This window comes from Oryx dammah, unplaced genomic scaffold, assembly GCF_014754425.2.
Source record: "Oryx dammah isolate SB20612 unplaced genomic scaffold, SCBI_Odam_1.1 HiC_scaffold_7, whole genome shotgun sequence".
NCBI lineage: Eukaryota > Metazoa > Chordata > Mammalia > Artiodactyla > Bovidae > Oryx > Oryx dammah.
In genome coordinates, this window is record NW_024070191.1 from 40,034,256 (window position 1) to 40,049,974 (window position 15,719).

Below are 15,719 nucleotides of genomic sequence, written 5' to 3' on the forward strand. Positions count from 1 at the left end.
CAGGACGCGCTCCCGGGACCCCGCCGCCGGGAGGAGGGGGCGGAGGAGGGTGGAGACTGCGGGGCTCGGCCAAGGCGGGCGCGCGTCCTCGGGCGGGCGGCCGTGACGCGGCGGGGATTAACTTTGCATGAATAAGGCGAGTGCGCCGGGGAAGCGGCCCTCCAGCTCCAGGGCTCGGGCAGCGCCCGCAGGCTGCCTCCCCCGGCGGGGGCGCCCCACCCGGCCGGCTCCAGCGCCCCGGTAATTCGGCGAGAGGACGGCGCGGAGGCGGGGGTGCGGGGGCGACAGTCCCGCTGTCCGGAGGGCGGGCGGGCGGGGGTGTCGCGGGAACCCCTCGGGGTGCGAGCGGCGACGCCGAGCGCGCGGGCGGGCGTGGGTGGGGTGTCAGCCGCCGGGCGCCCGCCCCCGGGGCTTCGCGCCCCGCCGCGGGGAGGAGGTGCCCTCCGGCTCGGGCACCCTCGGGGAGCCGCGGCGTGGGCAGCGGCGGAGCGGGGCGGCTGGGGCGGCCGTGGCCCTCGGACCCCGAGCCCCGGCTGGTTGCCAGCCTCCTTGTGACCCGGAGTTTGGCATCCTGGGCGCCGAACCCAGTGGAAGTTTCCATGATGAGGAAGTTCTATGACACGAGGGTTCGGAAAAGGTTGGCAGACAGCGGGGCTGAGGGGCGGGGGCGGGGGCGGGGGGGGTGCGGCGGAGCCGGTTTAAAGGGACGGCGGGTCCCCGAGCCCCCTGTTCTGCTGCCCTGGAGCTCCGGGCTTTGCAGGCGGCACGGACCCCGCGGGTGGCGTGCGCCGGTGCCCGCGCCTGGCGACTTGGCGTCTGCCCACCTCCTCGGGGATTTGCGGACGATTTCGCTTGCCTCCGGGTCGTGCTTCTTGCTTCGCTTCTCTTGACGCAGCATCTTCCCCTGGGCCATCTCGAGTCGGTTCCGATCCGCGCAGTGGTGCCTGCTGCGCGCTCTCCCCCACCCCCGCCACCCCTCGGAGAAGGTCTCATTTGGGGGAGTTCTTACTCCTGGTGGATGTGGTCCTTTTTATTTCCCAGCGACCATCATCAGGTTCTTATTAGTGTTAAATCTTAAGTCTTCTGATTTGTTTTCAGTGGAGGTGGGATGAGTGTTTTGGGTCTGGAAGGTTCAATGTAGAATTTTCCCCAAATGGGAAATGTTCAAGGTGGGGTCTGGAAGCATGACAGTTCCATCAAGTGAAACGAAGGAAGAGACAAGGGTTTACCTGAGCAGACATCTGCCCTTCTCACACACAGAATTTGTGAAGATTCAAACACTAAGCCTAGTAAATACACGAAACAAAGTCTTCCCCTTAGCATGTTATTGATCCTAGGTCTTGAGAGAGTCAGTTTTAAAGACCTGTTTTGAAGTTCAAGAAATTCAGCATTCCTTATACAGTGTATAATAACAGAGCACAGCAGTTTCTCATAGCATCAGTATATTGGGTAATGTAGACCTTTGGGGCAATAATTTTATTTGACCTTTTAGTATGCCTATTTACATTGCAGTAATATGTAGCATGCTCTGGATTGCACAGTAATACAAATTGCGTGTTAGTCAAAATATTTCACCGATTCATTCTGGATATTCACAGTGACAGATCAGCTCCTTGATTCACTACTGCTCGCCTCTCTGATTCTGAAACAAGGCAGGGACTAGGAAACACGAAAGAAGAAGGTGTTTTGATGAAAGTTATTCTAAGCAGTGGATGTTTCCAGGAGTTTTCATGCCAGTTGGCTTAGCATTTTAATTGACTTCAACAGAAATTCAATATCAAGCAACTTATTCAAGATGAGATATGTGAAGGCATTGGTGAACACTTATTATTTGTGCATGTTGAATAGATATCATCAGAATCTTAATGAGTTTCAAAGTTTAATTGTATATTGAAGTTGTGTCATCTGCTAGTAAATGTGATTTGCTTCTATTTTTTAACAAGTGAAAGCAAATGATACTGAATTTAGCCATAGACTTTTCCTAAATAAAGCAATTCCTGTTGGCATTACAATGCAAAGGCATAATTTTATTGACATTGAAAAATGCTTTTTATAAAGTAACTGACATTAAAAGAGAAATTAGCATTCCATTTCCCCCTCTTTAGACTCTTTGTAGCAAATTCTGCTATAGAGGCAAATTAAGACAGATCCCTTTTAATTTAGCAACTTTGGGAAAAGGAGGTTTCTTGAACTTTCCTTCCCAGTGGAGAAAGTCGTGGATCCTTTTCCTTTCCTGGGATTTTTGCAGTTGCTGAAACATGGTGTGTGGAGCCACAAATGATATTGCACGTTTCGTTTTAGTATGCTCATCTTTTTTAAGGAAATCAGAGTAAAGATGATTGGTTTCTTGAGCTCCTTTTTGTCATTGTGCTGTAAGACTACGTGTTGCTTCTGTCAAGAGCGCTTCCCTGACGTTGGAGCAAGGCAGGCTCCCCTTGCTTCTCAGAACCCTTGCATAGTTTTTGCTTACCTTTATCCCTCTTCCGTGGTGTTATTTGGTATCTGAATTGTTCATTTCAGTTGCTACTTGTTGAGTACTTGTCTCCCCTGTCTAGAATATAGAGTCCATGAGAAGAAGAGTCTTGACTACCTTGTTTACTCATAATTATCTAACATCTTGACCGGTGCTTAGCACACAAGTAGGTGCTAGATAAATCTTTGTTGAGTAAATAAATGGTTGTGCCCAAACCCAAATACTTAAGTAAGCATCTAAGTGAGTATCGATGGGGTGTGCCGAGGTCTGTACCTGTGTGTGCCATGTGTATATGGCTCAGCTTTTGATAGGAAAGCTAGCCCTGCTTTGTGTAGTGACAACTCAGAGTTATTTCTGTGAGTTCTTCTGGGGGCATTTGCCTTGAGTGCCTGGAAATCCTCAGCAGCAGTTTGTCTTCCGTGTTACCGTCATTCCCTGAAGACACTGACCTTCAACTCCCTAGGTTTCAGCAGCCTCTTTATGAGTTCCAGAGGCATTGTCAGTGCTGAGAGTGAGATTCCAGGGAAGAGACATCACCGGATGATAGCAGTGCCTTCTCACTCAGCAGGTTCTGGCAGTGCCTTTGGCCTTGGCAGCCCCGAGGGGCCCAAGGGCTTGTGGTGGTGTCACTGGTCTGCAAAAGTAGCTGTTGGGGAAGGGGCGAATGAGACTGTCAAGACCCAGCACACGATGCAAATACGCCTTTTGCTGGTAGATCAGGAATTACCCTGGGCCACTACTCTGCGTGTAAATTCAGCCAGCCTCTTCCCCGTCTCCTTGCCCCATTTCATAAACAGATTCTGAACCTGATAATTATGGGAACTGTGACACTGTCTGAGTTTCCAAGTGACGGAGGTGTGATACCCAAGGGGGCATATTCAAAGTAACTATTCATGAAGATGCTTGTGATGGTTGAGACTAAAAGGAAATTACAATGGATGGTTCTGGTCGTTTATTTTTGTTTACAGAGTATGACTTCCAGAAACGTGTGTCAGTAAATGCATAGTAAAAAAAAAAAAAGAAAAGAAAAGTGTAAAAAAACATAGTAAAAAAAAGCCCACAAAGTGATGAGACCAGTAAAAATGATAAAAGAAGAGAGATCAAAATCTTAGGCATAAATTAAACTGAAATAAGTGCTTATTGCTTTTCAGTTTTTAATTTAGCTCTGAACTTCTGTGTCCAAGTTAACAGAAAAGAAAAGGTGGGGAGGGAGCCACTGAGGTGGCAAGTATGTACAGAACCTGTAAGGATAAATCAGATAACATTTGTAGAGGGCTTACCTCTACATGCGTGCCAACTACTTATACTCTCATGAAATATCATGTCACGTAACTTGAACTTCATTTCTACAGAAAATGAAGTAAAGTTCTCTACATGGTAAAGTCTTTTGCCCACCTGCGAGAGAAAAAAAGATGCAGAAAGTATAGTAATGGAAAGTCACCTAGTGGGACTTTATTTGTGGGGACCTTGGACGCTGTCTCTAGTGCAGAAATAGAGCTCAGACCTAGAGGAATGAATGGTTAACATGTTCTTTGGGCTGACTTTCTCAAATATCCAGTGTCTCAGCCAAGCTTTCAAACTGGAGCAGTCTGAGAGGACGGTTCAGGTCCAGGTACTGGAAGATGACCCTGCAGCCATAACCCTCTCTCAGCAGGTGGCCTTGATGCTTTGTGCTTTAGTCTGCATTCCCAGGTGGCGCAGTGACAAAGAGCCTGCCTGCCAGTGTAGAAGACACAAGAGACGCAGTTTCGATGCCTGGGTGGGGAAGATCCCCTGGAGTAGGAAATGGCAACCCACTCCAGTATTCTTGCCTGGAGAACCCCATGGACAGAGGAGCCTGGGGGGCTACAGTCCAGGGCGTTGCAGAGAGTCAGACCTGACTAAGCGCACACGCACACACTGTGTAGTTATCGACCTGCAGGACAGTTCGTTTGTTTATGTCTGTTTCACCTCTGTCTTCCCCTCTGAACTGTGATGATGGGCTGTGGGTTTCCTCATCCTTGACTCATAGCGCATCTAGCCAAGGCTTTGACATCTGGGCTCAGGGAGATGCTCCTTTGGGAGAATGAATGGGAGGGGCAGAAGGGAGGATATTTCTCTTTCCTGTCTGGTATCTGGTGTCATCTTCTGACTTAGTTTTGTTCAAGTGAATGTTTGCTGTCTGGCTTACATTGTATGTCCGTATCACAGCAGCGAATTTTGCTAGAAGAGCTTATTCTCATGTCTGAGCTGCTTGAATAATAGATGGCACGTTAACTCCCTACTTTATTTAAATTCATTTTAATTACCTGATTTGATTTCTCTTTCAGGCTACAAAGATTTGTGTACCTACTGTGTGCCTGGCCCCTCTAGTTGCTCTGTAGCTCAGCATGTAGTCTAGTGAACTGTGAGACACTAGGTGATGTTAATGCAGAGAGATTCTGAAATGGTTTCCACTGTGATGGAATGGAATGCCTGTCGGGGTCCCTCACATGGCCCCCTAGGTAAAATAAACTTCTTTTAATCTGAGGAGGTGATGGTTTTGTGAGGTTTCCCACCCATGTGTATTAGTGTAAATTGCACCACGAGTCACCCAGGATTCTCTTGGGATCCATGTGGTCTGGGATTGAATACGTTTAGGCTGGTGCATCTCTGATTAAGGATGCTCACTCTCCACCTTAAGGGCCTAAAGTGTTAGTAGTTGTGGCATTTAGGCCAGTGGGGGCGAGGGGGAATGTCCACATTATCGAGTCACAAATAGTATTTCCACGTCTTCTCAGGAATCTGCCCAACTGATGGCTAGAATCGTGATCTACATTTAATGCTAATGTTGTCTGGGCCTGCTGCTGCTGCTGCTGCTGCTGCTAAGTCGCTTGAGTCGTGTCTGACTCTTCACGACCCCGTGGACTGCAGCCTACCAGGCTCCTCTGCCCGTGGGATTTTCCAGGCAAGAGGACTGCAGTGGGTTGCCATTGCCTTCTCTGTTGTTTGGTCCATACTGTCCTAATGTCAAGGCACTTTGGAAACTTTATGTCCTGGCAGCTCTTCTTCTGTGGTACTATTTTTATTGAGTGAGAAACTGAGCTCTGCTCTGAACTTAAGTTATCCTTTTCACGCGACAAGTCAGGAGACCCAGGAATTAGGACCCGGGAGCTTGACTCTCTCCCAGGAAGCATACGTAGCTTTTCCTTCATGACAGATGCTCTGACATATACATATACATGTAAGGATATATATAGGTGTATACAGCGCATACACCTTTCCTGGAGAAGGAAATGGCAACCCCACTCTGTACTCTTGCCTGGAGAATCCCACGAACACAGGAGCCAGGTGGGCTGCAGTCCACGGGGTCGCAAAGAGTCGGACACGACTGAGCGCCTTCACTTTCACTTTCACAGCGCATACAGTAATATTTGTATTATTTGCATTGTGTAGGTAACTGTATAAGTAACATATGCCTGTGTGTTCCTGCACGTGTATGTGTGTATGCCAAAAGTGGACGGTAGATGGGACACATGTAACAATTAGGAAAGACTGAACTGAACTAATTACTCAACTTCCTAGTTTAAAAAAAAAGAGCTTTCAGGTACCATGGCTTCTCTTCTGTGATCAGGAATGCAGGGTTGTTGTTTTTTTTTCAGAAAGTCATGAATGATGAGCTGATGAAAGCAAAAGCTTGTTCAAAGACACGCTGATCGACCACAGGTGTAGCTTCTTCATTTGAGAAGTACGCTGTCTGACTCCTCTGGAGGCCCAGGAGTGTCTGTGTTGAGGACAATGGAGAAGACAGTCCTTGTTTGGATGGCAGGCTGTATGATCGCGGCCTTCAGAGCCCACTGTGTCTTCTGACCCTTGTGACGTAGGTTGTTCAGTGGTTCCCAGGAAGGTCCTGGTACATTCCTCCTTCCTTTCATTTGTCTCAAGACTGTTTGCCCGGATTTCAGCCCTGGTTGTTCCGAACAGCTGCTCAGCAGTTCATGGTTGAGGTTAGCGGCCGTGGCGTTCTTGGGTTAGGGTCAGCGTTTTCCTTTTTCTCTCCTGTCTGCATCAGTATCTCCCCGCTTGCGAGTCCATACTTGCAGAGGCTCCTCTGACAAGTCTGTCTCCTGTTCTCACACAGCGAGAAAGGCACTGCTCGTCTCTGGCTTCGGCCGCGGTTCCCATGGCGAGAAGTGCCACAGCCATGCTGATGTCCCCAGCTGCAAACCCTGTCGTCAGTTTCAGTCCTCCTCCACGCTCCTAAATGTTTGGGCACATCCTCTGATTTTAGTTTGTACTGGTTACGCTATGGGAAGTCCTCAGTTTAACAACTTAATGCAAGTGTTTTCAGAGCCTGCTTTTTATGCTTGTGTACAGGGGCAGCATGTACCAAAACTTATCGTATCCTCATGTGTGTGTGTGTGTAAAGCCACAAATGGCCAAAGTTGGATGCAGAAGGTTGGGAGGAATAATTCATGGTGTTAGTCACTCAGTCGTGCCCGACTCTTTGTGGCCCATGGACTGCAGCCCACCAGGCTCCTCTGTCCATGAGATTTTCCAGGCAAGGATACTGGAGTGGCTTGCCATTTCCTTCTCCAGGGGATCTTCCCAACCCAGGGGTGGAGCTCGGGTCACCTGCACTGCAGGCAGATTCTTTACCGAAAAATTAGTCCCATCTGCTTTACAGCATGAGAACCCACTCCAGTATTCCTGCCTGAAGAATCCCATAGACAGAGGAGCCTGGGCAGCTGTAGTCCATGGAGTCGCAAAAAAGCTGGACACAGCTGAGGTGGCTTAGCAGGCAGGCTTTAACTTCTGCTACATTTTTAAATTTAAATTATTTATTTGGGGCCGTGCTGGGTATGTGTTGCTGCCGGGACTTTCCCTGGCGGTGGCGCGTGGAGGCCACGCTCTCGTTGCCACGCGCGGGCTGCTCATGGTGATGGTTTCTCTTGGTGCAGAGCACACGGGCTCCAGGCTGTGGCTCCCGGGCTGGAGAGCACAGGCCAGAAGCTGTGGCTCCCGGGCCTCCGGACTCCTCGGCATGTGGGCTCTTCCGAGATCAGGGATAAAACCCATGTCTTCTGCACTGGCAGGTGGATTCTTTACCACTGAGCCACCAGGGAAGCCCCTTCTGCTACATTCTATGACAAGTGATCACTCACAGTGAACCTTTATGCTCTTCTGTAGGAAAATCTATCAGTGTGTACTCAATAGCAATTAATGCTGCCATTGTGATGACGTAAAAATTAGGCTAAATTGCTGTGACTTTAAAATGTTACAACCATAAAATATCTTTTCTTGACTTCATTTCTGGTATTTGATATATTAATTGACTCCAGGCATGGAATGGTTTGTTTCTGCCTTATATGTTTTTGTTTACTTTTCTGAATTTCGCCTAAGCTTTATTGTAATTTCTCCTCCCTATTTTACTCCCAGCATCGGGAAACCTAGAATAATGTATTTATATCTGAATTGTAATTACAACAGGAGGAAGCATATGGTTGTATAACCTTGTATTATTTGTGTTTTATTTTTTTAAAAAAAGATACCAGGGGAACCTTATACAGGAAATCTTAAAAAAAAAAAATCTACATTATGGCCTGTGTGCCCTTGGCTTGTTAATGTGATCTCACACTACAGATTCATACATGTGAGGTATTGCTAAGGCTGAGGCATCCTCTGGAATGTACTCTATATGAATTCACTTACTGTTAATTAAAAATGTGTTTTCTGATTTATTTTTATTTCAGGTGCCACAGAAACCAAGCCTTAAAATAAGAAACTTGTTTCTTTTCTCCTGAAATCTGTCCATGCCTCCACGCAGCCCTCTCTCTCTACATCCACCCCCATCCACGCACCCGTCCATCCATTAATCCCTCCATCCATTAATCCCTCCATCCCTGCACTCACCCGTCCACCCATTCATCCTGTATGCACTGGACATCTACTGCGTACCAGGCTCTGTGGTCGGTTCCAAGACCCTGTGGTGAACATTTAAAAATCCTTGCTGTAAAGATGCTCAGTCTCTGGGGTCAATCTACAGGCATTAATTGAGCACAGAGCAGCGTGCTCTGACTCATCGGCATTTGGGGCTGAGCAGTTCTTTCCTGTGAGGAGCTTTATGCTAGGGTGTTTACCAGTGCCACTGGCCTCTTACCCACTAGATACTTGCAGCCATGAGAAATGTCTCCAGATATTGCCAGATGTCTCACGGGAGCAAAATCACCTACACTGAAAACCACCGGTGTAGAATTAAGAACCTGCCTACGAGTGGTGATGTGTGGGTTCGTAACTTGTCTTCCCCTGACTTTGTTGCTCGTGCCCCTATCTCCTCCTCTATAACACAGTAAAGATTAAATGAAATAAGGTAGCACTTGACCTGCAGTGAGGTGTTAAATATTAACTGCTCCCAGCAGTGGTAGAATTAATGCTTCAACAGTTACAATCAGTTACAATATAGATAAGTTCTGTGATGGAGTAAGTACAATGTACTTTAAAATCTTCTAGAAGCCACATTATAAATTAGTAAAAAAGCAACCAGTGTGTTTGATTTCAACAGTGTATTTTATTGCATCTAATATATTCAAAAATTACTGACATAATCAATATGAAATAATAATGAGATTTTTACTTTTTTGTATTAAACCTTCAGTATCTGGTATATATTTTACACTTGTAGCAGATCTCAGCCTCAGCTAGCCACATTTCAAGGGGGTGGGGAGAATTCTAGGAGTGGGAAAACCATATGCAAGTGTATGAAATGGGATAAAAGTATGACACATTTGGGGATTGCAAGGAGCTTAGTTGGATGTGCAGAGGACAGCAAATGAGGCCATAGGGGCAGGTGGAAGCCACATGATGAAGGCTTTCCAAGCCAATAAGGAAAGTGGGTTTTATCTTGACTGCATGAAGAGACTAAAGGTCAGTGTATGAGAGTTTTATTTTGAAAGGATTCTTTTGGAGTAGGTCTTGAGTAGGATGGAGACTGGAAATGGTGAGCCAAGTGAAAGGTTCTAGAATAATATACTGACATGAGGGTAGCTGCTAGAGCAGCAGCAGTTATATGTTGCTGTGAAGTCTTGGGGAACAGATTTCACTTTCTCCAAGATATGGCAAATTTTTAACATTTAATTCCAATAAGGAATATTTTTAGCAAGCTGGTTCTACATTTGGGGGAATTTCAAGTTTAATTTGAAAGCAGATTACATGATAGGTTCTCTTTAAAGTATTTTCAAATGAAGCTTAATTTAAAAACTATCTTACAGCCTATTTGTTGCTCAGTATTACTCAAGGGTTCCTCTGCTATTAAGTGTTGATCTTCTGATAGGGATTGTATTACTTTAATGATCAAAATTAGAGATGGGTGGAGAGTATGAATCATTGAGTGAATGAACAATAATGACCTTACGGAAATACCACTTAATTCAGAATAAAAATATTTTGGACAAGTCTCTTCACTTATCTGAGCTTTCATTTCCTTAGTCATGAAGTAGTTAGAGTAGGTGAATTAGGCAATTTCAAAGTTATTCTTTATCTAGGCATTATCAGAATTAAGTTCTTCATATTGCAAATTTTAATTTTCAAAAATATTGCAAATATTTTACAAGGACAACCCTTGTAAGTCAAGCACAGCCCTACCTAGGGTAATACAAAGGCAAACAATTATTTCTTTTCCTTCTATATGTCCTTAGCTTAATACTTCTTATCATTGGTTGGTCTTATTTCTTAGTAACCCCAAACAGATCTTCTACAAATACTTCGCATTATAAGCCATTATAATAAAAATTTTGAGCTTTTCACTGAGAGTCCTACTTTTCAGATCTACTCTGTAGTGGAAAAGCAGCCATAGATAGTATGTAAATAGTCATGGCTCTGTACCAATAAAGCTTTATTTACAAAAACAGTGAGTTGTAATTTGCTGACACCTACTATCCCAGCAGGAGTCCAATAGAAATATAAAGTGAACCACATAGGTAGTTTAAAATCTTCTAGTAGCCACATTATAAATTAGTAAAAAAAAAAAAACAACCAGTGTGTTTGATTTCAACAGTATATTTTATTTCATCTAATATATTCAAAAATTACTGACATAATCAACATGAAATAATAATGAGATTTTTACTTTTTGGTATTAAACCTTCAGTATCTGGTATATATTTTACACTTGTCACAGATCTCAGCCTCAGCTAGCCACATTTCAAGTTTTCAATTGCCATTGGTGGCCAGTAGCTGCTAGAATTGGGCTGTACAACTTTAGCCTTAAAATCTATGGTTCTGTCAAATTCCATGCCCAAAGAAACTCTATGCATTATTTCAGGTGATTGAGACATTTGCCTTTTCTCGCCATACGTGTTGGTAGGAAAACATCAAGCTTTGGGGGAAAAAAAAAAAAAAAACGGGCAGGGGCTAAAGAAAGTAAAATTGTATCTTTCACCCACGTGAAGCTGAAGATTGCTGTTCCCGATTCACTGGGGGCTCTGCTCCGTGTGAATTTCAGAGACTCCCGATTTCCTGGGTCTTGGTCCCTCTGTCTCCAGCTCAAGGCTTCCAAGGTCACGTCCTCACTGCGTCAGACCCCTAGAAGGGAAAAGATGGTTGCAGAAGCACACAGGCCTCTTCCCTACCTCGGCTTGGAAGGGACACAGCCTCGTTTTGCTCCACTTCCCCAGCGACAGCGATCACCTCCCTGCACCTGGGGAAGTGGGAGGGGACATACAGCCCCGCCTCCCGGATGCCCCCGGGCTGGGGGCGGGAGTCGTCTGCCCCTCTCTGCCCCTCTGTTTTTCAGTTCTTGGGAGGCTCTCCTCAGAGCGCTGTCTTGGTGCTTTCGGAGGCGTTGCTGCTGCTGCTAAGTCACTTCAGTCGTGTCCGACTTTGTGCGATCCCAGAGATGGCGGCCCACCAGGCGTTCCGTGGTGGAATCCTCTCCATAGTGACGAGGTAGCCCACGTCTGGGTTTTAGCGCAGGATCGCCCTCCTAGCTGACCCGGTTCTGTTTTTCTCCCTTCTTGGGCTCTTACAGGGTCGCTTTTAATCTGCCTGCACCCGCCTTTTCCTTTGAATCTTTGATTGTCGTCTTGAACTTGTTGATAAATCTGTGTGGGTCATAATATGTATATAGTGTTGGGAGTTTACTGATCAAGCCTGGTGTACGTGGCACATTGCTAGTGATGCTGATACATTTTTAAAATTTTCTATTGGAGAAGAGTTGCTTCCAATATTATGTTAGTTTCTGCTGTACAGCAAAGTAATCAGCCTTACATACACAGAAGGACTTCCCTGGTGGCTCAGGTGGTAAAGAGTCTGCCTCCAAAGCAGAAGACCTGGGTTCAATCCCTGGGTCAGGAAGATCTCCTGGAGAAGGCAATGGCAACCCTGTCCAGTGTCCTTGCCTGGAGAACTCCGTGGACAGGGGAACCTGGTGGGACTGGGCTCCAGTCCATGGGGCCACAAGGAGTTGAATACGACTCAGGGACTGACACCCATACACATGTACATATATCCACCCTTTCTGGGATTTCCTTCGCATTTAGATCACCACAGAGCACCAGGTAGCGTCCCCTGTGCTATACAGGAGGGCCTCATTTGTGCTGGCATTTTTTAAAGAAAACTAAAATGTAAAGTAGAGCTACCAGGAAGCAGAGGGCAGAGCTGATTCTTGGTGTGCTGACAGAGGAGCTGAAGCCATTTTCCTGGAATCATTTTACAGAGCTTTAGACAGTTTAAATAAATGACTCATTACATAATATCTTGACTAAAAATAGCAAGTTTCCTAGTATTTATTCTATTTATCATTCCTTACTACAATGGAGAAGCCCAATTTATTTTAGTCAAAAAGGATATTTGCTTGTTTTCTTCCCAAATTATAAATGCATTAATGTGTTTGATCAGATATTCAGCCTGTTCTGTAGAAATGCATCTGGTGAAGGAAGTGGAAGAGAGAAATGAATAATAAAAGTGAGGTCAGTGAAAAGAACAAAGAAGCTCTTTCCTTCTGACTCTGCATACTTTACCTTTTTGAAAACTTATCATTTAATTCTTATTAAAATGTCTTCCTCTGAGAGTAAGGGAACTGGTACTTCATTAAGAAATAAGACCAACCAGTGATCAGAGGTATCATGCTAAGGACAAGTAAAAGGTAAAGAAAGAATCGTTTGCCTTTATGTTACCCTAAGCAGGGCTGTCTTTGATGGCACACTCTATTTTTGTGAAATATTTTTCAGTAGTTATGAAAATTAAAACTTGCAATATGAAGAAGTTAATCCTGATAAGTGCCTCTCAATTACAGAATCCAGCTAATACTTTTTTTTCCCATTAAAATATAGTTGATTTACAAGGCTGTGTTAATTTCTACTGTACAGAAAAGTGATCCTGTTATATATATATATATATATTTAAAATATTCTTTTCCATTATGGTTTATCATAGGTTATTGAGTGTAGTTCCCTGTGCTATACAGTTCAGTTCAGTTCAGTTCAGTCGCTCAGTCTTGTCCGACTCTTTGTGACCCCATGAACTGCAGCACGCCAGGCCTCCCTGTCCATCACCATCTCCCAGAGTTCACTCAGACTCATGTCCATCGAGTCCGTGATGCCATCCAGCCATCTCATCCTCTGTCGTCCTCTTCTCCTCCTGCCCCCAATCCCTCCCAGCATCAAAGTCTTTTCCAATGAGTCAACTCTTCACATGAGGTGGCCAAAGTACTGGAGTTTCAGCTTCAGCATCAGTCCTTCCAAAGAAATCCCAGGGTTGATCTCCTTCAGAATGGACTGGTTGGATCTCCTTGCAGTCCAAGGGACTCTCAAGAGTCTTCTCCAACACCACAGTTCAAACGCATCAATTCTTCGGTGCTCAGCCTTCTTCACAGTCCAACTCTCACATCCATACATGACCACAGGAAAAACCATAGCCTTGACTAGACGGACCTTAGTCAGCAAAGTAATGTCTCTGCTTGTGAATATACTATCTAGGTTGGTCATAACTTTTCTTCCAAGGAGTAAGCGTCTTTTAATTTCATGGCTGCAGTCACCATCTGCAGTGATTTTGGAGCCCAAAAAATAAAGTCTGACACTGTTTCCACTGTTTCCCCATCTATTTCCCATGAAGTGATGGGACCGGATGCCATGATCTTCGTTTTCTGAATGTTGAGCTTTAAGCCAACTTTTTCACTCTCCTCTTTCACTTTCATCAAGAGGCTTTTTAGTTCCTCTTCACTTTCTGCCATAAGGGTGGTGTCATCTGCATATCTGAGGTGATTGATATTTTTCCCAGCAATCTTGATTCCAGCTTGGGTTTCTTCCAGTCCAGTGTTTCTCATGATGTACTCTGCATAGAAGTTAAATAAGCAGGATGACAATATACAGCCTTGATGTACTGCTTTTCCTATTTGGAACCAGTCTTTTGTTCCATGTCCAGTTCTAACTGTTGCTTCCTGACCTGCATACAGATTTCTCAAGAGGCAGATTAGGTGGTCTGGTATTCCCATCTCTTTCAGAATTTTCCACAGTTTATTGTGATCCACACAGTCAAAGGCTTTGGCAAAGTCAATAAAGCAGAAATAGATGTTTTTCTGGAACTCTCTTGCTTTTTCCATGATCCAGCAGATGTTGACAATTTGATCTCTGGTTCCTCTGCCTTTTCTAAAACCAGGTTGAACATCAGTAGGACCTTATTATTTATCCATCTTGCATCTGCCAATCCCAAACTCCCAACCATCCCTCATCTGACCCCATCCTTCTTGGCAATTAGAGTCTGTTGTCTATGTCAGTGATTCTGTTTTATAGACAGGTTCATTTGTGCCGTATTCTTGACTCCATGTGTAAGTGATATCATATGGTGTTTGTCTTTCTCTTTCTGACTTACTTCACCTAGTCTGATCATCTCTAGTTGCATCCACGTTGCTGCGGATGGCATTAGTTCATTCTTTTTTATGGCTGAGCGGTATTCCCTCTTATATGTGTATGGCATCTCCTTTGTCCGTTCCTCTGAAGGTGAATATTTAGCTTGTCTCCGTGCCTTGGCTATTGTGAATAGTACTGCTTTTGGGGTACATGTATCTTTTGAGTCCAGCTAATTCTTGCTATCCTGTCATAAGAAAGAACTGCTTCTTTCAGTCACCCCCTTCACTGGTTACCACCCCTCACTAGGATCCCTGGGGCAAAGGGTAGCCTGCAGTGTGGGCACCAGTAATGTCATATTTTAAAGTCCTGTCACAGAGCAGGTAGGAGAGACATTCCCCATCTCTGAGAGACAGTGCAGATTGCAGGGAGGGTGGAAATGGGGGGTCTGGGGTCCTGGCCTGGTTGAGAGCCGGGGTGCTGGCGGGAGATCAGGAGTAATGGGTAGAGGGGTGGCATCACTCAGGCATTGAGTTGGATGCCCAGCTTTGCCACCTTCTAGCTTGCGGTCTCTCTGACAAGTTACTTAACCACTTTGAACTCCAGTCACCCCATCTGTACAATAAAAATAGTATTGATACTTCACAGCCTTGTTGAGGACACTAAATGAGATTGTGGTTAGGAACTGTGTAGCCAGTCCACAGTGCCTGGGAGGGCGCGGTACATGGGGAAACAGTCTTATCGTTATCTTATTATTTCAGAAGCTGTAAAATTGATTGTGTTACGTCAACCTGCACCCTAGAAGTATGGAGCCTGATTGTTCCAAAGGCAGGAAATCAAATTTCCTTGATCATTTTGTATTATTAGTTACTCTTTTTTCAGTTTTGAATCATTAGGATGCATTTACTGGTAACAGTCTCCTTTTTATAGTGAAAGTGTTTGTCACTCAGTCGTGTCCAATTCTTTGTGACCCCATGTACTTAAGCCCACCAGGTTGCTCCATCCATGGGATTTTCCAGGCAAGAATACTGGAGTGGGTTGCCATTTTCTTCTCTACTTTTTAGAGATGTCCTGGAATTTTTCAGCCTCAAGAGATATGTTCTGTGGTCAGTCGTTGAACTCAGGGAACCCTCAGGGTTTGCATAAAATAAAAATAACAGATGCTCAGTTACCTGCCCAGGGCTCTAGCCTCTTGAACACAAAGTTGGTTCTCCCACTTGGACTGAGTGTGATGCTGAAGCTGACTACCTATTGACTTTTTTTTCATAGCATCTACTCTTGCTTCTTGCTCTGATGCTTTTCTGCTGTCCACAAACAAACTTCTGTCCCTTGTTTGTGTGTGCTAAGTCATGTCCAACTCTTTCCGACTGTAGCCTGTCAGGCTCCTATCCGTGGGATTTTCCAGGCAAGAATACTGGAGTGGGTTGTCATTTCCTTCTCCAGGGGAT

At 45.1% G+C, this 15,719-nt stretch overlaps 1 protein-coding gene and 1 long non-coding RNA gene across 3 annotated transcripts in view; one reads left to right on the plus strand and one right to left on the minus strand.

Moving 5' to 3' along the window:
- The window catches only part of THRB (thyroid hormone receptor beta), a 435,047-nt gene that overhangs the window by 646 nt on the left and 418,682 nt on the right, over positions 1 to 15,719 (plus strand). The window lies entirely within an intron of this gene.
- LOC120865887 lies at positions 794 to 15,440 on the minus strand. Its single transcript, XR_005721542.1, has 4 exons — positions 15,430 to 15,440; positions 6,688 to 6,691; positions 4,350 to 4,353; positions 794 to 3,939 (listed from the first exon to the last, which is right to left on the minus strand). It is a non-coding gene; the product is annotated as an uncharacterized LOC120865887 (long non-coding RNA).